The sequence below is a fragment of the Rhineura floridana genome, chromosome 6 (assembly GCF_030035675.1).
Source record: "Rhineura floridana isolate rRhiFlo1 chromosome 6, rRhiFlo1.hap2, whole genome shotgun sequence".
Taxonomy (NCBI): Eukaryota; Metazoa; Chordata; class Lepidosauria; order Squamata; family Rhineuridae; genus Rhineura; species Rhineura floridana.
Genome location: NC_084485.1, coordinates 93,763,697 through 93,788,031, shown reverse-complemented (window position 1 = coordinate 93,788,031; position 24,335 = coordinate 93,763,697). Strand labels below are relative to the sequence as shown.

Genomic DNA, 24,335 nt, shown 5'->3' with positions numbered 1-24,335 from the left:
AGCCTTATCATTGAATTCAATGCTAAATTTCTTAAATGGATTAAAATCCAGGCAGGCATTTTTTACACTCTTAAACTGCAGAAGATGAAGGTCAGAATATGGGGCAAGGTCAGTAAAAGGATTACAGGTACTCTGTGAACATGACTGATTTTTAATTGATTTCAACAAATTAAGAAAATTCTGACAGAAAGAAGTCCAAAAGGGGTCTGTTTTCTCTCTCTCTTTTTACACTTTGAACTCTCAGTTCTCTCTGACTGTTTTGTGTATTGCCATGAACATTTACAGGGTTGTTAAGCAAGCATTTCTGAGTTCAGGGCTGTAAGTAAGATTTTGGTTTGAAATGAGCTTATGGGAAGCATCAGAATGGCATGGGGGTATTTTCAATTTAACATTGCAGAATGCGAAAAATCCATGCTGACTGTAATACACAGCCACATTTGTGGAAGTATAATCTCTGAGAGGAGCTCAGGTCATTCACTATAGCCACCCAATTTCCGTGCTTTTTAAAGTGTGATTGAAATATCTACAGCTACAGGTACATTCTTAAACCACAAGGTTTTTTTGCCTATTAGTGAATAGTATCTAGCCTGTGTTAGTACAAGCAGTAGCAAGCATTTAGGTACACTAAAGGATTTGTAAGAAATAAAACGTTTCTGTCAAATATTGTTTTGGTTTTACATTGCATTGTATGTGAGATAGCAGTAGTTATTCACTGATAACTCAGGCTGCAATCCTAAACACATTTGTTGAAGAATAAATCCCGTTGAATTTATATTGACATCTGACTAAACATGCTTAAGATTGCACTGTCAACTGTCACAAAAAATGATACTGACTTGAGTTCTTTGACACACTAGATTTTGTTTAACTTTAAATTAATAGAATTAGATATGTCATTTCCATTGTCTTTAACTGATTAGTTAGTTAAATATTGCTAAAAAGCATTTTTAGTAATATAGTAGAGACACATAAAAGGTGTAATTTTCCAGCAGTTATTCAAAACTATGTGAATGCACCAAAACAACACAAAAAGGTTTGTGATTTACAATGCTATGAGGAAGTGAAATTGTCTGAATGGTTACATGAGAGACACTGGCTTATAACCATGTCAGTAGTGCCATCTCTGTCTTTGCTGTCAACAACAACATTGACTATGAGCTTATGCCATGGATGGATAAACTTCTTAAACATGTGTCTTATTTCATCACTCAAGGTTGTGATGAGATTGCTCATTTTACTGGTTTGTGACATGAACAAGTTTTGCTGATAAATACTCCTTAATCAGCTCTCCTGTTTGAGCACAACCCCTCCCTGAGTTTATACAAATTAATCAAAAATCAATAACTAAGGGCACTTCTAGACTGTGACTATTTTTGGGTGGGATTTGGTCCTATAGAGGCATATTCAGGGCTCTGCAAGTATAGTTGATAGAGAGGTCTTGCATGACAAACCCACAGCCTCAAAAAGATTGGATGTTTTGCGATAAGGAAAGTGATGGGAAAATGCAGTGGAAAGTCTCACCTCCCCACAAACAAATCAATGAATGCTCATTATATAGCCAACATTGTTTAGTCTTGCAAGCAAATCAGGATGAATGCTCAATAAGAATGACACCTGGAAATGCCCCAAGAAGCAGGGATGGGAACAATCCTGCTTTGTTTGACAGACTTGTATTGCATTAGCTATGATAGGTCCTTAACTGGAATTAAGTCCTCTTTCAGTGAAAGTCATGCTGTGCATACAATGGCGGCTGGGGTCTATTTGAAAAGGCCGTTGCACCCACTATGCTGGTGCTTCTTCTCACAATAATTTTCATCCAATCCTGCAGCTGCTCTGAATGGTTCATTGAACTTGCCATATAGAAGGCAAGCTCACATAGTTGCAGAAATCTACACACACTACTTTTTCCCTACAGAAACCTACACACACTATATGCTCCGTCTATGAAGAGCAGAGAGCTTCCTGTTCCAGGCCTTGTTTTTCAGGTAAATGGAAGATATGCTTACCCAATACTTGAAAACTGGAGTGAGAAGCTATCCATGTCAGATCTTAATATGTCGGCTCTCCCTTTTACTTTGTTGCTGAAATGTGGAGGAGAAAATATGTGTAGAGTTGACAACCTTTCTTTTCTTGCAGGGCTTCTGTGTTTTTTAATAGCTGAGAGACTAGCAGATGTTTAGCAGGTGTATTTGCATGCCTGGAAAAGCATCCCATGCTGAATTTGTGCTTTCCATTAAAGACCCAGAAACCCTTCCAGGCGAAGAGGTTGAAGCAAAGGTTGTTGTTGTTCTGTGCCTTCAAGTCGATTAAGACTTATGGTGACCCTATGAATCAGTGACCTCCAATAGTATCTGTTATAAACCACCCTGTTTGGATCTTGTAAGTTCAGGTTTGTGGCTTCCTTTATGGAATCAATCCATCTCTTGTTTGGCCTTCCTCATTTTCTACTCCATTCTGTTTTTCCCAGCACTGTTGTCTTTTCTAATGAATCATGTCTTCTCATGATGTGTCCAAAGTATGATAACCTGAGTTTCATCATTTTGGCTTCTAGTGATAGTTCTGGTGTAATTTGTTCTAACACGCAATTATTTGTCTTATTTGCGGTCCACGGTATCCGCAAAGCAAAGATAAAGAGTTATTAAAAAATGGCATGTGGTTGGAGAGAATGCTGAGATTTGCTGGGATCATTTGGGAGAGAGAGGTAGTTAAGAAAGCTAAGACTGGCTCACACAGGTTGGATCCAGTGTAAAGAAAACTTCAAAGAAGGCTTGAGGGGGAGGGATAATCAAAGCAGGAAAAATATTTATTGTGATCTATTGCCAAGCACCCAGCCCACACATAGGTGGTCTGAAAAAGCAAGAGCAGTCATAGGCAGGATATAAGACGAGAGACTGAATTATGAATTTTTTAAAAAAAGAATAAAAATCTTCAAAATTTACTCTCTGCCCCATGGTCGCTGCTCTTTATTCTACCAAGAAGTCGATACTGAAGGAGGCGATGCTTGCAACGTTTCCCAGGCAGTTCCTTCTTCGTTTCCTTTCCTGTCCTGCCCTCCCCTCCCCCATTTTCTGACTGACAAATGACAGTTCTCCTGTTAAAGGCTCAGCTTGTGCTGCACAGGCACCAGGTCACGAGAGGGTGAGATGTGTCACAAGGCTGAAATACGATGTCTCCTGGGCTCAGGTCACAGCTGGCGCCGCTTTGCAATCCTTCCGCCCCCTCTCCTGGCTAAGCGAAACCATTGTGTCCACTGTGTGTGGCACATGGCAAAAATGGGGAATGTGAAGCAAGCCAGAAAGGAATGAAGAAAAACCAGGCAAAGAGAATGAGTGCTTCACCAAAAGAGGATAGGGCAAGAATCCCATTGCTGCATGCCCAATTTCCTCGGAAGAATGCAGGAGCAAAACTGGAATGCTGTGGCAGGCTTTATAAAAATGGTACTGAATGATTGTAATAGTTCAGTCAGTCAAAACTGATTGGTTAAAAGTAAGGCAATTGAATTAAAGCAATTAAAAATTATACATGCAGTTCCTGCAAAAATTATACGTGCAATTCCTGTATTATTCCTAGATTAAAGATGTATATAAGAAAAAAGGGAGAACAGAACTCATGCCATGTCAATTAATATACTCTAAGCAACTACAATGACTTGCAACTCTTTGATACATATGCTACAGTCAGAGTGGTCTTTGCATAATCATGTTGCAGTCTGAGTTAGACTGGCTGGGAAGAACAGGTTGGTGGTGCTGCTGGACACCACAAGGTTGTTGAAAGAAACACTTTATAGCTTCTATGCAAGTGTTTCAAAGAACAAACTGAGATTCAGTTCACAAGGTCAACCTGTCACGGGTTGAGTGGAGTTGTGCAGAATAGTTGTCGACTTGTTTCAGCACACATGCAGCTCGCAATTCAACTTTCGGACAATGTCTCTAAAAGTGAATTGACCAGTGGTGCAACAAATACAGCTGGATTTATTAGTTTGGTTTGTGCTGAAGTAACCTGCTGACCATTGAAACAAATGTACAGATATTAGAAAGCCATATTCACCATTATTAGATCAATTTGCATTACGTGTAGATGTATGGCCACCAACATCTGGTGTGAGTCGATAATGTGATCAGTGTCCACTCTTACTGAATACGGTATTGCCAGGCATTCTCCAGGAGACTGCACCATGGAGCTCTGTAAAGCTAATTCACTGCCACCAATCAATGACCTCTGTTAAGGGCAGAATCCCCATTACATCTCCCCTCCCAGTTACAGAGGTACTTAAATGATATACTGTATATATGCCATGTATTATGGGAGGGGGGATGTGCTTGAGATGGTGGTGATGATCCAGTTTCAAGCATGCTTGCAGAAAACTGATTACTTGGATCCAATCCAGTCTAGCTTCAAACCTGGTCATGACACCGAAGAACTTCGGTCGCCCTGGTTGTTGACATTGGTCAGGAGAGAGAAGGGGAGGAGTATAACCCTGCTCATTCTCTTTGATCTCTCAACAGTTTTCAGCACTGTTGACCTGTATCCTTCTAGAGCATTTCATGAAGGGGGGATTGGGGGGACTGTGCTTTAGTGATTCCACTCCTACCGCCACAGCTGTTTCCAGAAAGTAGTTATGGGAAGCTGCTATTCAGCAAAATTGGAGTTGTCCCACAGGGTTCCATTTTGTCCCTATTTAACATCTATATGAAGCTGATGGGAGCTGTTATCAGGAGATTTGGAATAAGGTGTCACCAACATGCAGATGACATCCAGCTCTTTGTTCCATCTGAGTCAGGAGAGGCAGTTGAGGTGTTAAACCATGGTTGGAGATGGTGATTGGATAGATATGAGCCAATAAATGGAGGCTGAATCCTAAAAAGACAGAGGTTTTATGTGTCCCAAATTCTCAAGCCTGGGAGGTGGGGAGACAGCCTGTCCTGGATGGGGTTGCACTCCCCTGGGATGATCAGGTCCATCAATTAGTGGTGCTCCTGGATTCAAATTTGTCACTAGATTCTCAGGTGGCCTTGGTGACTAGGAGTGCCTTTTTCCAGTTCTGGCAGGTTCATCAGCTTTGGCCCCTTTTGGGCAGAGATGACTGTACTCCATGCTCTGTAACTTCCAGACTGGATGATTGCAATGTGCAATCTAGACATGGGCTGCCCTTGAAGATGACTCAGAAATTTCAACTGGTCCAAAATGCAGAAGCCACATTATTGGCTGGGTTCCATTTAGATCTTATATAACCCTTGTTTTAAAACACCTTCATTGTTTGCCAGTTTGTTTCTGGGGCCAATATAACATGCTCATACTAGTGTTTAAAGCCCTAAACAACTTAGGCCACAACTATCTGAAAGACCGCCTCCTTCTCTACAAACACTCGCAGGTGTTGAGATCAACAGAAGAGGCCGTCTTGGGTGTTCCACTGCCCTCAGAAGTTTAGGGGGTGTCCTGGTAGAGGGCATTCTCTGTGGCAGCCCCTAATTTGTGAAATTCCCTCCCTACAGAGGTGCATTTGGCACCTTTATTATACAGATTTCATTTGATGCAGAGATGCACCTCTTCACCCTGACCTTTAACAAATACACACATATTTAAGACCCTCTCTTGGTGTGAATGTAATTTGTTTTAAATTGTTTTTGTTAATACTGTATTTTACATTGTTGTGACCTACCCTGAGACCTTTTGGTGAAAGGCAGGTAAAAATTATGATTATGATTGGTAGTAATAGTAATAATAACAATGAAAACAGTCATTTTCTATCAATATTTTGAGAGTTTGTACATCATAGTGCATTTCACCACTCAAACATAGTGAATAACATGTACTGTATCATGTACAGCTTTGTTCCTCTTGATGAGTCAGCACATAAATCAGCATCTTTTAATTTTCCAAACTAGTAACCGACACTGTTACCACCACGCCATTTGGTGAAACCTGTTATCTTTAAGTTTCTGTCCTTTTGGTGGCAACATATGAGAGAGCCTTCTCTATGGCAGCACCCCGTATCTGGAATGTCCCTGCCCTGAGAGGTATCTTCCTCTTTGCTTGTGTTCTCCCAGCATCTGAAGATGTTTATCTTTCAGTAAGCCTCTGTTGTTGGTGTTGTTTTAAAAAAACTACTGTTGCGCGCCTCCCCAATCTCCGAGCGGTGAGATTTCCAGGGTCCCTGCGCTCCCCCTGGGTTTGGTTTCCTTTGGGGAAGAAGGTCAGCGGAGACTGCAGTGTCTTTATGAAATATGGTTTATTTATTTACACAGATTCCAACCTGAGCTCAAGGATGGAGGCGGTTCAAGGCATCAGCAGTGCAATATCCAGCTTTTCCATCTGGGTTGCAGGAGGCACCCCAAAAGCCATGGTGCAGAGAGCCAGTCTCTCTGCCTGCCTTCCAGTACCCAGCAATTTTCCCTATGAGTCCGGCCATCACAGCGGGTATTAGCTCCACCTATCGTGCGAAGGCAAGAATGTCTTTGAAGTCAAGACTAGGGGCGTCAGGCCCCTCCCACTCTCCAGTTCATTCTTGCCTTCGTACGAACAAGATTGGATCTTAAGCGTAGCAAGTAGCTTTTAGCTAAGTTTTGCGTATTTGTTTGAAGTCCTTCCTTTCCCTGTTTGTGTTTAACTTTCCATTTAAGTTTGAGGGTTCCCTCAGAGACCGCGGCTGCGGTTCTCTACGTTTCTTGGCCAATTTTAAGCCTTTTATTTTTTGAGCCTTTATTTCAGCTTATCTCCTTACTTGTTTGAGGCTTGTTTGAGGGTTCCCTCAGAGACCGCGGCTGCGGTTCTCTTTGTTTCTGTCCGCTTTTTATTTAAGCTTATTTCCCTTACTTGTTTGAGGCTTGTTTGAGGGTCCCCTCAGAGACCGCGGCTGCGGTTCTCTTCATTTTTGTCCGCTTTTGAGCTTTCCCCCTGGCTCTGTTGCATCCATCGGGAGCTCGCGGCTCTTTTTTTTCCCCCTCTGCTGGGTTGTCTCAAGCAGCGCTCTGAGGAGCTTTTGGAGAGACCGCGGCTGCGGTTCTCTCCCAGGTGGGAGCTTGCGGCTGCGGCTTCCTGCCCTCTCTTTCTCCCTCTCCGTGACTTTAATTTTCGCCGTGGAGAGCCCTTTACTCGGCGGCGACAGCGGCTTCCCTCCTGCTGCCTTTCCCGACACAGGTGTCTCTCGGCAGTCTCCTTTTGGGGTTTTTTAGAGCCGCAAGTGCGACTATAGACCCCGCGCCTCCCCCTGCGAGACTGTGCTGGGCAGCCCTTCCCCCAGTTCGTTACCAGTCGGCCGCCATTGCTTCTTCCCCCTCCCCCAGACTTGTACTAAATTTGAAGTATATTCAGTATCATCAAGGCTGGAGCTTTAATATTAGTGGCTGACTTGTACTAAATCTGTATTATATTCAGTATTATCAAGGCTGGAGCTTTAATATCTGTGCCTGACTTGTACTAAATCTGAATTATATTCAGTATTATCAAGGCTGGAACTTTAATATCAGTGGCTGACTTGTACTAAATTTGAATTATATTCAGTATCATCAAGGCTGGAGCTTTAATATCAGTGCCTGACTTGTAACAAATCTGAATTATATTCAGTACATCCTGCCCCCTCTGTGGCCGTGTACCACGCCTGAAATCCAGCCTACAGCACTAATCTGAACTATATTTTGTACATCCTGCCCCCTCTGTGGCCGTGTACCAAGCCTAATATACAGCCTATATTGTTTTAACGCTGATACCACAGTGCATCCTGCCCCCTCTGTGGCCGTGCACTTAGCCATCTGCCAGTGTATCCTACCCCCTCTGTGGTCGTACACTGTGCCAGTTCGGGTCTTTACATCCTGCCCCCTCTGTGGCCGTGTACTGCACCCAAGTTAATATAAGATGGCAGAACAGCCAGGCATGTCGCAAGCAGCCAATATGATGCCAGATCAGCCAGGCATGTCACAAACAGCCCAGCCGCAACACTCTAAGGCGACTAAGCCTAAGCATGTTAAAGCAATGGCCAAGACAAAACATCTTTCAAGCCATAGCAAACCAAAGCGGCCACGCTATGCCTCTGTGCCAACCCCCACCACTACCACAGCAACTCAGGCACACATAAGCGATATACTTCATTCCCCTGCTGCTTCCTCTGACGAGGAAGATTTTGCTGGCTTCCCCACTCAGCCTTCGCCTAACCAGCCTCCCTCCGTTTTACCGTCCCAAATATCTGCTCCAATAGCCACTCAGGCACAAACATCTACCACAACTGGGCTGCTGCCGTCCCCTGATTTCCTCTTCCAACTTCAAGCCATGCTGGCATTTTTCACCCAAATGCAGTCACCACCACAAGTTCCTGCCATACCCCAACTCAACATGGACCAACGTGCATGTCATGAAGCTCATCCTTCCTGTTCACCTAATCCCTTTGATGTAGCCAGAGGCAGAGTTTTTGACGAAGCCTCGTATGCGGAGGAGTCATCCTTCACTGACCACGTTGAAGGAGATGACTGGAGCGAATATTCAGATCATGAGGAGGATACATCGTATCGCTTGTTTAATGCTTCAGACTATCAGCCCCTGGCACGCAGGGTAGTTAATACCCTTGGTCTCCAGACTGCGCCTTCAACTTCCTCCACCCCAGCCATCAAAGGGGCCAAGGTTCTCAAATCCCCTGCACCTACTGAACATTACCTTCCGGTGCCAGACCCAATTGCCAAATTGGCCTCTGAAGAATGGGCTCACCCATTCCATTCTCGCCGCTTCAAGAACCTGGCTGACAGGTTTTACGCCCTAGCTCTGGACTTTGCCACCAAGTTAGGCGTCCCTGGCATAGATGAACCAATCGCTCACCTCGTTTCACGTTTTCTCTTGCCCAGGGAAGGGGAATCCCAACTAAAGGACACTACTGAGCGACGAATAGACTTCGCCCTCCGCAAAAATCACGAGGCCACTGCCCTCTCCATGCGTGCCTCCGCTTCAGCCTCCATTTTCTCCAGAGCAGCTATGATGTGGATAGATGATCTTCTAGAGGACACTAGCCCTGATCCTGTCGCCCTCAGAAAGTCACTGGTAAAGTTGCGTAAGACAGCAGCTTTTGTGGCCGATGCCACCTTGGATACCACTCAATTGGGGGCACGAGCCATGACGGCTCAGATAGTTGCTCGACAAACCCTCTGGCTTCGCCACTGGCAAGTTGATTCAGCAGCCAGAATGAATCTGTCTAGGGCGGCCAGAATGAATCTGTCCAGGGCTCCTTACTCCGGATCGTTACTCTTCGGCGAGGAAGCTCTAAAGGCAGTGCTGGTTGATCCCAAAGACGCCCACAAACCGGTTCTGGCCACTGTCCAGAACATCGACAACAGGCCTTTCAGGCGATCTCCTTCCTTCCGTACTAACCAGCCCTTTCGAGGAACGCGGCCAGGAGGACGAGGCCTCAACTTCAGATCCTATGACCCCAATTCATTCAGGGGCTCCTGGAACCGACGCTTCCAGGGCAGAGACCTACGGCTGGCTTGTCAACTTCGACAAAAGCCATCTCCAACCAACTCAACGCCTACTACATCTAGGGGCAATGTTGGACACCCTGCAGGCAATGGTATTCCTGGCTCCAGATCGCATCACTGCCATCACAAGCATCGCAAGGTCCCTGATGTAACAAACATCAGCAGACGTCATGCTTCTAGCCAGGGCGCTCGGAATGTTCATTTCTACAATCCATATTGTGCCATGGGCTCGAGCCCACACTCGGCATCTGCAATGGACTTTACTGCCCTTTCAATAGGACATTGCCAGCTCCAACCATTGCAAAGTTCGCTTGATCCCCGCACTGCGCCTATCATTCCGCTGGTGGACGAGGTCCCAACACCTCTCCAAGGGCACGCCGTTCAGAGAACCACACAGATCTGTTGTAACCACAGATGCCAGCCTCATAGACTGGGGAGCCCATTGCAACTCCCAGTACGTTCAGGGGGTTTGGTCCACCACAGAGCAGACTCAAAACATCAACTGGCTGGAGCTAAAGGCTGTACATTTAGCTCTACTTCATTTTCAGTCTCTGTTCCCTTTGGACCATGTCCTCATTCGAACGGACAACACCTGTGTAAAATCACATTTGAACAGACAGGGGAGCACCAGGTCTCGTCCTCTGCAGGACCTAGCCTCCCTCATCTTTGTCTGGGCAGAACATCATCTACAATCCCTGAAAGGAGAACATCTCAGAGGGATTTGGAATGTGACAGCAGACTGGCTCAGCAGACAACAGGTTTTTCTGGGGGAATGGAAACTTCACCCAGCCATTTTCCATCGTCTTCAGAGTCAGTTCGGCGAATGCTCAATCGACCTGTTTGCCTCCAGTCGCAATTGCCAACTTCCCAGGTACTTTGCCCGATACCTGGATTCAACAGCGGAAGCAATAGATGCTCTGACAATACCGTGGCCAGACGGTCTCTTGTACGTCTTTCCTCCAATACCATTGTTAGCCAAAACCTTGAGGAAGGCGCGAACCGAGAGGGCACAGCTGGTTCTGATAGCACCATTTTGGCCACGCCGCCCGTGGTTCTCAGATCTTCTGGCAATGCCAATGATGGAGCCTTGGACACTTCCAGTCAGGCCAGACCTCCTATCCCAGGGTCCAGTATGGCACCAGGACCCTACTTGGCTCAATCTAACAGCGTGGCGTTTGAACGGGGACACTTGAGGTTAGCTGGCCTGTCTGACGCTGTGATTGATATTATTTTGGCCTCGAGAAGACCATCTACCACTCGTATTTATCAACATACTTGGGTGGCTTTCTCCAAGTGGTGCCAGTTCCACCACCACGATCCCTCCCAGGCCACCATGCAACAGGTGCTGCAATATCTCCATAGCGGCTTCATGATGCGACTTAGACCCAACACTCTACGCCGACATGCGTCCACTCTGTCGTCCATTCTCTCAGTGTCCTCTACTGGAGCTCCTATTTCCTCACATCCGTTCATCAAACGTTTTTTGAGGGGAGTCGCCCTACGCCCTCCGGCTGTTGTCCATCGGTTTCCCTCATGGAGTTTGCCGAAAGTTCTGCAGGCCTTGCAATGCCCTCCGTTTGAACCCATCAGGACTGTGCCCCTCCGTATACTGTCCTTCAAGGTCTTGTTCCTGATCGCAATCACATCTGCCAGACGTGTTTCGGAGTTGGGCGCATTGTCTTCTGCTCGACACCTCTGCGTCTTCCATAAGGACTCGGTCATGCTGAAGACTGATCCTTCCTTCCGTCCCAAGGTTGATTCGGTTTTTCATTGCAACCAGGACGTTGTTTTGCCTTCCTTTTGCCCGAATCCTACCCATCCTCTTGAGAAGGCTTGGCATTCGTTAGATGTCCGGAGGGCTCTCAAGACCTACCTGTCTAGGACCCAAGAGATTCGACGAACAGAGTCTCTGTTTGTATCCTTTCATCCAAGGTCTATGGGACATAAAGTATCCAATTCTACCTTATCCCGTTGGTTAAGGGCATGTATTACTTTAGCATATGAGTCTCTGAAGCTGTCAGTTCCAGCTAGTATAACGGCTCATTCTACCAGGTCAGCTGCCACTTCGGCTGCTTTTGCCACTAATGCTCCTGTTGCCGATATTTGTAGGGCTGCAGTCTGGTCTACCCCACACTCGTTTATAAGGCATTATAAAATTGATCGCTATGCCTCTGCTGACGCTTCTTTTGGCAGACGAGTGTTGCAACAGGTTCTTAATCAGGACTAGCATGTGGTCCCACCCTGTATGGGCTGCTCTGGTACATCCCGCTGTGATGGCCGGACTCATAGGGAAAATGGACCATTGGTCTCACCTGAAGGGTGATTTTCCTATGAGTATGGACATCACGGCCCTCCCAGTTGGAGGATGACTATATATTTTCTAATGTGTTATATATTACTGTTACACTATTATATTTAAATTTAAGAGTGAAGTCAAGACTTCTAGTTCTGTTATACTGCTATGTTCATGTTACTATGCATGGTACTATTGTGTTATTTTCCTGCTGCCAGGCCTGTTGGCCTTGTTCTTGTATTTTTAGATATTTCTCCTTAGACTCGCTGCGAATGAACTGGAGAGTGGGAGGGGCCTGACACCCCTAGTCTTGACTTCAAAGACATTCTTGCCTTCGCACGATAGGTGGAGCTAATACCCGCTGTGATGTCCGTACTCATAGGAAAATCACCCTTCAGGTGAGACCAATGGTCCATTCTCTAGACACACTAAAACTACAAGCACAACTTCTGCTAGCTGCCAGGAGTAGGGGGGAGGCTCTCATGCAGAGTTTAAATGACAAAAGGGGTCTTCCTGGCCCATTCACCATTGCTAGGCAACTGATCAGCCCATTATCTTACCTGGCCAATCCGTTTGGTTAACAAAAGACTCATTTGACCAGCAGAGAGTTCCTCATTCCAAGGCACAGGATTCCAAATCAGAGGCTGGAAAGGTGACCCACAGGAATCATCCATCCCAACCCCCATGCTCATAACACTACAGTAATACCTCAGTTAACAAATCCTCCAGGAAAGAAGCTCCTTTTAACAAAGTCTTTTTGGGTGCGCACCCTCTGACATAGTCAGAATGTGATTCCTTGCCTACTGGATTGTGGCTGCTGCAGGAAGCTCTCTCACATGTGGCTGGAATGGCACTCCTTGCCAGGTAGCACAGGTACCTACGCAATAAACAGTGCTTTGGGTGCCCTGGAAGCACTCTTTACTGTAGATGTGGCTGCTCGAGTGTAGGGGAGGATGGCAGAGAGAGAGAGAGAGAGAGAGAGAGAGAGAGAGAGACCAAGCACGGGGTGGTAGTGGTGGCTGCCCTTGCCTGCCTGCTCGAGTGTATGGAGAGGAGGCCTGTGCTCAAAGCTGTAGAGTGCTATAGCAAGATGCTACACGATAAAAGAGAAAAGGCAAGGCAGGCATCCTTGGATGCATTTTGGAAGAAGCTTTCAAGTGGTCTATATGCAAGGCTTACCTGACCTGGTTGTTTCATTTCAGACATGCGTATTGTTAGTTTTGAATAAAAGGTTTGCTGAAGTATGTTGAACTGTTCTTTTTTGAGGTGTAGCAACCTATCCCTGTTATTTATATGTTATTCCTACCTCTTTTCTGTTAATCAAGTAATGTCCAGGAACACATGTACTTTGTTAACTGAGGTATTACTGTACCATTCTTGTGTGTTAGTTTTTAATGCTCTTTTAGTGTTGATATGTCATTAGTTTTATGCATTTACCTGATTTTAATTATTGGATTGTTTTGTATGTTTTGCTAGCCATGTTGAGCATCTCTACTGGAGGGGGAAAGCAGGTTATAAATTTTATCACAAAAATAAATAAATACTTTAGAAGTATTAGAAAAAATAGACTTCCCAGGAGGATCCCTACGCCTGTGCAGCCTCTGAGACGAGCTCCGTCTTGGATGAAACTTATTCAGTTTTAAATTCAGTCAGAAGGGTCTTTTCTGACTGGGGATAATTTCTTCCAGATAAGGAAGAAACGTGAGATTTCCTACACAGCTTTGCTTTGATTGTTGGAGTCTGGAATTCGTCAGAATTGTCTGTCTTCCAGCAGCTCACACAGAGCGAGGATTTTTATGCTAGCTCAGCTGGATAAGTGACCCGTTGTTTTTTTTTAACGGATTAACAGGCAAACATCCTCCTGTCTACATTTATCATTTTCTTATCTATACAGCTAAAGAGATTTGTCACAGTAACAGCAATTAAGATACCTAGGTGAGGTAAGACTTTCCTTTTTTATTCACGGAACTAAGGGGGAAGAAAATATAAATAGCTTATCTTTTTTTTATTGCAAAAAGCTGACATGGAAAATAGCATTTTAAAGATTACAACGGGTGAGGGATTTCTGATTGGAAGAGATAAGAAATCTTTTTGATTTATAAGACTTTTGTATAATATATGGCTGGGACTATTTTTCCTGATCTACTTTTTTTTTTTGACGAATCTGCTCATTCTCTCTGCTACTAGTTATTTGGATGCTGTGAACTAAATTTGTTTTTGCATTTCTGGGCATATAAGAGATAAGGGCTGTCCAGCGTGTGACGTTAGTTGGTTGGAAAGATTAACTCCTTTGTAACTGGATAAAGAAATAAACTGCTCTTTGCTTGGGACATTGAAAATTGAAGGAGTTTTGTTCCTTTGGCTTTAAGAATGACAATTAAGAAGATCATGGATGTACAAGAAGGGACTTTATTTCTAGACATGTTTCAGAAAATAATGAATGGGATTAACTCAATAAAACAAGAACTGAGAAATAATAGACAAGCGTGGAGAATTGAATTTCACGAAATGAGACAGGAGCTGAAAGAAACTCAGGATTCTATGAGAAAGGAGAATAAAGATAGATCTGGAAAACAAAAAAAGGATGAAAGAGAAATTAAAGGCAAGGTTCAAATTATGGAGATTGGCTTAAATATGGACATGAAAAAAGATTTGGATTTCCTGGCTGTGACGGATCCTGGAGACAAATATTATAGTTTGGAATTCAGCGCTGTCCCTGAAGGAATTGAAGAGATTGGAGATAAAGATATTATTGGTTCAAAAAAATTCCTGGACTGGAAGGATTTGATGGAACTTGAAATGGAGAAAGTTAACAGAATTAATCCCTGTTTTGTGTCAATGGAAAAACCTTCAAGAGATGTACTAGTGTATCATGTGGAAAAGAGGAACAGAGATGCGGCTTTGCAACAATACTTCAGTGATACGTTTGGATTTGATGGCAAGAAAATATCTATGATGGAGGAAATTCCTATCAGACTTTTATTATATGACTATGACAGCAAGATTTTTGGGTGCGTAAAGATGGAAGATGGAAGATGGACCCAATATGGATAATGACAGAAGAGCGATATGAAATTACTGGACTTAGTAGATTTGATGAGTTGGATTAATTGACATGTTTATTTAGAAAAAAAATTGATTGACATATATCTCAAGGATTGGAAACTTCTCTTTGACTTTTTGTGGAAGATTAAAATGATATGATGTTAATGAGATTTGAAACCAACTAAGATAACCGCTGGAGGAAGGTGATTTTATAATCTATTAAGAGATAAGTTTGTTATATATTATAGATTTATAGCTGAACTATGACAAATCGGAAGTCAATATTTATATTTATATATATATATATATATATATATATATATATATATATATATATTCTTTTTGTATTGTATTAGTTATTGATTTGTGTTTTCTTTTTGTATTATTTTGGTTTTGAAAATTAGAATAAAAATTAATTGAAAAAAAAAAGAAGTATTAGAAAAAATACTCCCTCATCCTACTAGAAAAGAGATTTAAGCCACTTGTGGGCTTGGCACAGGGAATGTGAAAGACACAGAAACAGGGTTGTGGATAGAATCCTGCTCACAAGACTGCAGTTGAGAGCAGCTGGGATGTTAAGAATTATCGTGTCAGACCAGGAGTAGAGAGACCCAGGTTCAAATTCCCACTCAGCCATGCGACTGACAGGGTGATCTTGGCCCAATTATACTCTCTCAGCATAACCTATCTCACAGGGTTGTTGGATGGATAGATGGATACATAGATAGATATGTTTGAGCTTATACTTACTTATGTCTTAACTACAGTCATACTACCCTGAACATGCCTGATCTTGTCTGATCTCAGAAGCTAAGCAGGGTCAGGCTTGGTTAGTACTTGGATGGGAGACCGGGTGCCGTAGGCTTAGAGGAAGGCAGTGATAAACCACTTCTGAATACCTCTTATCATGAAAACCCTATGAATATATCAGAAAAAGATTCATAGGGTTACCATAAGTGATAATTGACTTGAAGGCATATAACAACATCAGCTGTCTTCTGCCTGCATTACATATCATGATTGCACTCCTACCCTCAAACTAGAGGGCTCATTCACACAGGAGCTAAACACCGTATTAAAGATGAAGCTGTTGCCTTCGCGATAGATTTGCAACATTCACACTCCTACCTTCCAATCCGCTGTTTTCCGTTCATACTGAAGGGAAAGGATCAATCACGCAGCTTCCTAATTACCACACCTTCTTAAGGTCAAACTACCACTTCCTCTGGTTACCTTGGCAACTGAGCATGCTCAGTTTGTTCCAGAGTAAGTTTCATAAAAAAAGAAAAAATCCTGAAGTGCAATTATTTGTATTTTCACAATCCAGCTGAAATTCAAATATTTGTTTGAACAGTGTTATGCTTTTTTGCACAAATTAGGGGGGAAAGAAAAATAAAGCACTGTTTGCAGCAGGCTTGCAGAACAGGAACCAGCAAGAAATGACATGAACAAAGGGAGGAGGAAGGAGTGGGCATGGAGAGGGGAATGATTGACACACCCACTTAAATGCATCAGAGCAAACCGTCTGCAAGCCTTAGAGATATGAACTGAAGATGTTTTTTCTTTCCCTTTTCAGATTATAAATGGATTGGTTTGATACAGGGAAACTGTGTGTGATAGCTGCTGATTGCCTTCAATGTCATGTGAACCATCCAAATTAAATGGGGATGCAAATAGCATCTATCTCACAGTAAGTTGCCATGCGAACCAGCCCAGAGTTAGTATTCACAGCTGTTCCACAGCTCCCGATTTCTCTGGAGAGTATTGCTTTAAAAAAAACAACTGTTTGAAGTCAAAGGCCTTGCAAACACCTTGCAAGAAGTCCTTGTCTCTCCCCCAAATTACTCTGGAAAGTGCAAAGTACAGGGTGTTACATTTTATACATGGGAATAAGTTGGGGGAAATAATGTGAACAGTGCAGCACTTCAAATGGAAATCACGCATCATTTCACTTTGGATTTTCACCACACAGTACATTTTGGGACAACTGCCTCAAACATTGCTTGTGACTTGTCCACAAGGTTGAACAGGAAGCTAGCGGCCAAGCTGGGAATAGACCCCAGATTTCTTTACGCATAGTGTGGTGCTTTTAACCACAAACCAGATAGCCTCAAAAGAGTGAAAGAAGGCAGAGGGAATTTAGACAGAATATCATTACTCGAATTGGAGTTTGTCCCGGACACTGTGGTTAACACTTCATCTAATGCTGGAGAGTTTTTATCGTTGTTCCTCAGGGCTTTGTAACAGCTCCCTGTTTGCTTAAGTAAATGGAGTAGTCAGCCCTTTAATACCCTGTGTGGACAAGACAGGAGCTATTCCACATTAGTCTTCATTAGGTGGACACCATTGCCCAGGCTTTGAAATGCTGGTAGTTGACCACAATCTCCTTCAGAAAGGACCTTTTACTCCAGTGTTAAGCTTTATGCATTTTACATGAGCACTTAACATCAGAAAACACTGGATGTTACTGAACCATAAACGTTAATGATCAGCTTCTCCTTGGTGCGCAGGCCCAACAATTGGCTGAACAGGGAGAAGGGGCGGGTGGGTTAAATCTAGCTTTATTGATTCCTCCATTGAGTCATAGATTTAATTCTGGGACTAATAATGTTAGCAAAGTCAAGTTTCAAAGGGCCAGATGAAGTGATAAAAAGACTCACAATATTTCCTTAAGGTATTTTCCTTGGATAAAGAAGCACTCCAGAGATAAATGGAGACAGATTAACATGTCTCAGTTAATGGTATTAATTGGGAATAAAAGGTGTGAAACTCTGTTTTGACCTTCTGTAAAGCTTAAGTTATGGGCTCCTTCTGGAAGAAAGGGTGAGATATAAATTTAATAAATAGTAGTAGTAGTATGTAGGGTAAGAAGACAGATGCCCTACACCCTTAATAGTTACTGTGTGTAGAATAATAATAGAACCATAGAATCGTAGAGTTGGAAGGGGCCTATAAGGCCATCAAATCCAACCCCCTGCTCAATGCAGGAATCCAAATTAAAGCATACCTGACAGGTGCCTGTCCAGCTGCCTCCTGAATGCCTCCAGCACTGGAGAGCCCACCACCTCCCTAGGTAATTGGTTTCATTTTTGCACCGCTCTAAGAGTTAGGAGGTTTTTCCTGATGTTCAGTCGAAATCTGGCTTCCTGCAACTTAAGCCCATTATCCTGTGTCCTGCACCCTGGGATGATCGAGAAGAGATCCTGGTCCTCCTCTGTGTGGCAACCTTTCAAGTACTTGAAAAGTAGTATCATATCTCCCCTCAGTCTTCTCTTCTCAAGGCTAAACATGCCCAGTTATTTCAGTCTCTCCTCATAGGACTTTGTTTCCAGTCTCCTGATAATCCTGTTGCCCTCCTCTGAACCTGTTCCAGCCTGTCTGCATTCTTCTTAAAGTACAGTGTCCAGAACTGGATGCAGTACTCAAGATAAGGCCTAATCAGTGCCAAATAGAGAGGAACTAATACTTCATGCAATTTGGAAATGATACTTCTGTTAATGCAGCCTAAAATAGCATTTGCCTTTTTTGCAGCCACATCACACTGTTGGCTCATATTCAGCTTGTGATCAACAACAATCCCAAGATCCTTTTCACATATAGTATTGCTGAACCAAGCATCCCTCTTCTTATGTGTGCATTTGATTTCTTTCCCCTAGGTGTAGAACTTTGTACTTACCCTTGTTAAATTTCATTCTGTTCTTTTCAGCCCAATGTTGCAGCCTATCAAGATCCCTTTGAACTTTGTTTCTGTCTTCCAGGGTATTAGCTAACTCTCCCAATTTTTTATCATCTGCAAATCTGATAAGCATTCCCTGCACATCCTCATCCAAGTCGTGAATAAAAATGTTGAAGACCACTGGGCCCAGGACCAAGCCCTGCAGTACCCCGTCGTTACCTTCTCCCAGTTTGAGAAAGAATCATTGACAAGCACTCTTTGAGTACAATTCTGTAGCCAACTGTGGATCCATCTGATAGTTCTTCCATCCACCCCACATTTAGTTAGCTTGCTAATCAGAATATCATGGGGCACTTTGTCAAAAGCTTTGCTGAAGTTTATTTATTTATTTATTATTTGATTTATATTCCACCTTCCTCCCAGCAGGAGCCCAGGGTGGTAAACAAAAGCACCAAAAACACTTTTAAAACATCATAAAAACAGACTTTAAAATACATTAAAATAAAACATATTTAAAAAAAATTTTTAAAGCTTTCAAGACATATTTTTTTAAAAAAAGGTTAAAAACATATTGTTTTTTTAAAAAAGAGGTTTAAAAACATAATAAAAAGCAATTCCAGCACAGACGCAGACTGGGATAAGGTCTCAACTTAAAAGGCTTGTTGAAAGAGGAAGATCTTCAATAGGCACCAAAAAGATAACAGAGATGGCACCTGCCTAATATTTAAAGGTATGCATGTGTGCTACATGCGCGCATTGCTGCCATCAACCAAGATGGCGGCAGAGGCTTCAGCCCCTTAGGGAAACCTCTGTCGCCATCTTGATTGATGGCAACCCTGCATGTGCAGTGTGCGCAGCCGCAAAAAACAGCGGAGAGAAAGGTAGGTGAAGCGGGGGGATGGTGGGCGGCTCGGAAGCTCCTGTCCTGCTATCCACGGCTGGTTCCACAGATCACGGAAGGGCCCAGGGCAGGCTGGTGCCCAAGGGCCCCGGCATGCCTGGGGCTGGCCCTGTTTGTGTGTCACCTCCAAGCCTGTAATCCTGTATCTGAAAGTAGAAGAAACCTGAACTGGCCAAGCCAGTTTGTTAAGTTAATGGGTCTGGTCAAGAACCCAATCTACATGTTTAAAGACTTAGTCAAGAGCAGATGAATTGCCTTAGGAACAGTTGGTATAGCCTCCCCCCTCCACCTGACCAGGGCCAAGAGGTAGCTATAGCTTTGGAGAATCTCCCTAGAAACCTAATGGGGAAGCAAGATCTGTTAAGACTGTTAATGCTGGGAGCCCTTCTATCATATGCTCAAGTTGTATATATGTGTAAATAAAACCATATATCATAAGGACACCACAGTCTCCGATCACCTTCATTCCAAGGAAACCAAACCCTGGGTAAGCGTCTGAACTTCTGAATGTCTCTTACAGCTTGGACATTGGGGTGTGCACAACAATATAATATTCATATTGTTCGGTATTATAAAAATACACACAGAAATAGGAACTAATTTGGTTGGTCCTATTTCTTAGCAGAGTTGTAAAAATACAAGCAGCAGAATGAGAATATAAACCAGCCCCACCTTTCTCTATATAAATAACAACAAACACAATCCTTTAGGTAAAAGAAAAGTATGTTTACTCACGAATTCTACATATGTTCAGAAACATAGGTTCTAGCTTAGATGAAAGAAAAATAGTCTCAGTCCATCTTAGTCTTTGGTATGGATGCTCTCAGAGAGAGCATCTGTGCCATGCGGCCTCTCTCAATGGTGGATAGATCAGCAATGGAGAATATTCAAAAATCCCCCAGGACAGAGTAGGAGGAAGTCAGGTAACTAAACCCCACCCATTAGGAAGTTACATCATGGTAAACAGGTACATGGGATATTCCCCAAATATCCCTTAAAGTGACCATACAATATTTGTTTACTCCAACACATATTCCACCCCTTTCTCCAAGTTCAGGATGGCATAATAGCATTATCCCATTTTAGCCTCACAATAACCCTGTGAAATAAGTGAGGCAGATAGAGAGAGAGAGATGCCCAAGGAGACCCAGTGAATTTCATGTCTAAATAATGATCATGTGAAGATCAGTCTTATCCTCTTCCCTGTCACTGAATATTTCTTTGCATGAACGTTAGCACCTTGATTAAAAAGAACTACATTTCCAAATAAAAGTTTAGCACAGGGATGGAGAACCTATGCCCCTCCAAATATTGTTGGGCTACAACTCCCATCAGTCCCAGTCACCAAGGCCATTTGTAGCCGAACAACATCTGGAAGGCCACAGTCCACACCCCTGGTTTAGCAAATGGGGGGAAAGCGTATATTTTACTGGGTCCTTGGGGCCAAGGCAACCAGGCCAGGGGTGCACATCCACACCATACATTTAAAGTAGCATCATGTCACTTTAAAGAGTCATGGCTTCCCTCAAAGAATCCTGGGAAATGTAGTTTCTGGAGGGTGCTGAGAGGTGTTAGGAGACCTCTTATTCTCCTCACAGTTATAATTCACAAAGTTCCCTTGGAGGAGGGATTGATTGTAGCTTTTGTACAGATTGTAGCTGAGGGGAATATGGGTCACCTAACAACTCTCAGCACTCTTCACAAACTGCAGTTCCTGGTATTCTTTGGGGGAAGCCAAGACTGTTCAAAGTGGAATGATATTGCTTTAAATGTATGGTACAGAGGGAGCCAGGGCTGGAACCATGAAAAAATCTTTGACACTAAATTGTAGGTCAAGCTTGAGAATGTTGTGCACAATTCCCAAGGTCTATATATCTATACAACTCTTGTAATGGAGCCAGTCAGCAGCCCACAGCATCCTTGGGCAGCTGCTGGGGACCTAGAGGCCTGTTGGGACCAATTGTTGTTGACTCCAGACTCCTGTCTAGATCTATTTCAGTATGGCTTCATGCCCAGGTTTGGGATGGAAACTGCCTAATTCACTTTGTGGGAGGACCTATGCGGGAGAGAATCGGGGGAATGTGACCCTGTTGATTCTTCAGGACTTCTCAGCAGCTTATAATACTATCAAGCTAGTATCCTTCTAGATAGGCTCTCAGAGTTGCATATTGGAGGAACTGCTTTTGGTTCTGCTTTTACCTGAGGGACCAATTCTAGAATATGGAATGAGGGCAGAGGTCGCCAAGATACCTTCTTATCAGTAGGTCAATTTCACACAATCTAGGAATTGGGCTTGCAGTGTTGTGGCATCTACCCTTTGGAATTTCCTCCTGTTAAATATTAAACAGGCATTGTCTCTGGGGTTTTTTGGTGCCTGCGGAAGCCTTTTTAGTAGAGATTTTTCCCACTGTGCATCTGTATTGGAATTGTTTTTATATGTTTTTCAAGTTTTTAGATGTTTGTATTGTTTTATCATTTGTGTGTTTGCTACCCTGGGCTCCTTCAGGAGGAAAGATTATAAATTTAATAAACAAACAAATATTGTGGTGTTGAACTACAATTCCAATCCAATATAGCCAATGGCCAGGGATAATGGGAGATGTAGTCCAACAACATCTGGGGGTTCCATGTTGGCTAACCTTAGGCTAGGGCACTCTTCTTCATCCTTGGGTTCCCAGATGTTGTTGGATTACAATTCCCATCAACCCCAGCCAGTTTAGCCAATGGCCACAGATGATGGGAGTTGTAATTCAACAACATCTGGGGGCCCAAGATTGGAGAACAGTGGGCTAGAGGATTATTGCTCATAGTTCCACAGAGAACTATTGTTTCTCCTATGCTATTTAACATCTACATAAAATGACAGGGTGAGGTGAACTGGAGATTTTGGCTAAGACATCACCTGTGTAGACAACACTGAGTTCTGTCTCTCTTTTCCATTAAATGCAGGTGAGACTGTAAACATCTTGAATCAGGGCATGGTAATTAACAGGATGTTGGTGAACAAACCTAGACTTCAATCCAGACAAAACAGAGATACTGTTGATAGGTGATTCATCCACCAAGAGGAATGGTATTCAACCTGTTCTGGAAGGGATTACATTCCCCCTAAGGGATCAGGTTAATAGTTTTGGGGTGCTTTTGGATCCAATGTTGTCATCATAAGCTCAAGAAGTTTCTGTGACTCAAAGTGCCTTTTGTCAGCTTCAGGTGATACACCCACTGTGACCGTATCTGGCTGGAGATAGCTACAGTTACCCATGCTTTGGTAACCTCCTGCTTAGACATCGAACAGCTTTGTGAAATGGTCCAGAAACTCAGATCAGGCCCGGCGCCAGGCATGCCTGGGGCCCTTGGGAACCAGCTGGCCCTGGGCCCCGGCATGTGCACACACACATGCATGCCCCATCTACCTGTATCTCCTGTCTTTTGAGGCTGTGTGCGCTGCACTCACAGGGCTATCATTAACTAAGATGGTGGGCAAGGTTTCCGTAAGGGGCTGAAACCTCCTCTGCCATCTTGGTTTATGGCATACATGCGTGCTACACGTGTGCATCCCTGCCATCAACCAAGATGGCAGCAGGGGCATCAGCACCTTAGGGAAACCTCAGCTGCCTTCTTGGTTAATGGCAGGTGTGCATGCGCAAAAAGACAGAGACAGGTGGGTGGAGCCAGCGAACAGGCAGGAGGCTTAGAACCTTCCTCCCTGCACAGATCACGGAAGGGGAGTGCTACTCCTCCCCAACTCTATCAAGGGGCCCCTCGTCCAGGGCCCGACCTGGCCACCCTTTGGCGCCAGCCTTGCTGCAGATGGTGAAAAGTTGGGCTGCAAGGCTATTAATTGGGACTGGGTGTTTTGATCACATTATGTTGATGCTTTACCAGCAGCATTGGCTCCTGTATCTAGGCACAATTTAAAATGATGGTTTTAATCTATGAAACCCTAAATGGTTTGAGACCATTATCTGAAAGATTTCTTCTTCCCTTATATGCCTACCTGAACCTTAAGATCATCTTTGGAAGCCCTGCCCCAGGTACCTCCACCAAGTGAAGAGATGTGGATGGCAACTACAGAGAGGGTTTTCTCACCAGTGGCACCCCAAGTATGGAACAGCCGCCCCAGAGAGGCTTGCTTGGCACCGACTCTATTTTTTTCAGCCTCAGGCAAAGACCTTTTTATTCATCCAGGCTTTTACATTGTGTTTTTAATCCAGGCTGTTATATGCAGCCTCTGCTGCAACAACACACTTTTACTATCTTTTATCATTTTTGGCTCATTTTAATTATTACATATTTATTTATTTATTTATTTATTTATTTTTAAAACTTATATACCACCCGACTAGCAATAGCTCTCTGGGCGGTGAACATAGATACAATAAAATACAGTATGGTACAAAAAACATCACAGTCTAAAATCAAATATCAGTCTAAAACAGCAAAGGCTCAGAATCGAGTTTCAGACATTACACTACATTAACAAAAATTAAAATTAAAAATTAAAATTAAAATATTGTATTTTAACAATTGTTTTGCTTGTAAGCTGCCCAGTGAATACTGACTGATACAGTCATATAAATTTAAATCATCATCCTGCCCTGGGGTTCCTTTAAACCAGATGCAAGGAACCTCTGCCCCTCCAGATGTTGCTGAACTACAGCTTCCATCATCCTTAGCCATTGCCCATGGTTGCTGGGGCTGATGGGAGTTGTAGTTCAGCAAATACCTGGACAGCCAAAAGTTCCCCAAATTTGCTTCACACACACACACACACACACACACCCTGTGCTGCATAGACAATGTAATTTTAATTTCCCACAGTGTCCCAGAGTGATGCTATGTTGAGGCATTGTAAAGAATTAAAATGTCACTCTAGAGTGCTGTTGGAGTACCAGGTAAACCTGTTACAGGGACCCACTGAAGTAGGAAGGGGCCCACGAGTAGTCATTTTGCCAAAGGCCCTTC

The 24,335-nt window shown here is 43.5% G+C and overlaps 1 protein-coding gene across 1 annotated transcript in view; it reads left to right on the top strand.

Annotated features, from left to right (window-relative positions):
• The first annotated feature begins 16,393 nt into the window (after positions 1–16,393).
• The window catches only part of CDCP2 (CUB domain containing protein 2), a 53,278-nt gene continuing 45,336 nt past the window's right edge, over positions 16,394–24,335 (top strand). The window contains exon 1 of the mRNA XM_061633065.1: positions 16,394–16,483. The gene's annotated coding sequence lies outside the window, so the exon portion shown is untranslated. The remainder of the gene's footprint in view (positions 16,484–24,335) is intronic.